The sequence below is a fragment of the Perkinsus marinus genome (assembly GCF_000006405.1).
Source record: "Perkinsus marinus ATCC 50983 genomic scaffold scf_1104296964326, whole genome shotgun sequence".
Lineage (NCBI taxonomy): Eukaryota > Perkinsozoa > Perkinsida > Perkinsidae > Perkinsus > Perkinsus marinus.
In genome coordinates this window covers 1-969 of record NW_003204703.1, presented here as the reverse complement: position 1 = coordinate 969, position 969 = coordinate 1, and the positions used below count along the sequence as shown (strand labels likewise).

At 47.8% G+C, this 969-nt stretch overlaps 3 non-coding genes across 3 annotated transcripts; all 3 read left to right on the top strand.

Annotated features, from left to right (window-relative positions):
- The first annotated feature begins 97 nt into the window (after positions 1-97).
- Pmar_PMAR026619 lies at positions 98-169 on the top strand. Its single transcript has one exon. It is a non-coding gene; the product is annotated as a tRNA-Asp (tRNA).
- Positions 170-366: 197 nt separating this feature from the next.
- Pmar_PMAR026618 lies at positions 367-438 on the top strand. The gene has a single exon. It is a non-coding gene; the product is annotated as a tRNA-Asp (tRNA).
- A 197-nt stretch (positions 439-635) lies between these two features.
- On the top strand, positions 636-707 carry Pmar_PMAR026617. The gene has a single exon. It is a non-coding gene; the product is annotated as a tRNA-Asp (tRNA).
- Positions 708-969: the final 262 nt, after the last annotated feature.

Here is a 969-nt window from a genome sequence, read left to right as displayed (position 1 = left end):
CTCAACTTTCTCTCTCCACTCACGCCCGCCGCGATGTGCGCTGGTAGCTGAAAATGGTAATGTGCGTCACTATTTAGACATTGAACTACCATTCAATTCCGCGGTAGTATAGAGGTTAGTATTCCTGCCTGTCACGCAGGAGACCCGAGTTCAATTCTCGGCCGTGGAAGTGGTATTTCTGGACAAGGGCGTTTCACACATTTATGCGCGACCGTTTCTTTACTGATTTTTGCACCACTCTGCGAATCATTTGCTGCCTCGAAAAAATTACTCAACTTTCTCTCTCCACTCACGCCCGCCGCGATGTGCGCTGGTAGCTGAAAATGGTAATTTGCGTCACTATTTAGACATTGAACCACCTTCAATTCCGCGGTAGTATAGAGGTTAGTATTCCTGCCTGTCACGCAGGAGACCCGAGTTCAATTCTCGGCCGTGGAAGTGGTATTTCTGGACAAGGGCGTTTCACACATTTATGCGCGACCGTTTCTTTACTGATTTTTGCACCACTCTGCGAATCATTTGCTGCCTCGAAAAAATTACTCAACTTTCTCTCTCCACTCACGCCCGCCGCGATGTGCGCTGGTAGCTGAAAATGGTAATTTGCGTCACTATTTAGACATTGAACCACCTTCAATTCCGCGGTAGTATAGAGGTTAGTATTCCTGCCTGTCACGCAGGAGACCCGAGTTCAATTCTCGGCCGTGGAAGTGGTATTTCTGGACAAGGGCGTTTCACACATTTATGCGCGACCGTTTCTTTACTGATTTTTGCACCACTCTGCGAATCATTTGCTGCCTCGAAAAAATTACTCAACTTTCTCTCTCCACTCACGCCCGCCGCGATGTAAGCTGGTAGCTGAAAATGGTAATTTGCGTCACTATTTAGACATTGAACCACCTTCAATTCCGCGGTAGTATAGAGGTTAGTATTCCTGCCTGTCACGCAGGAGACCCGAGTTCAATTCTCGGC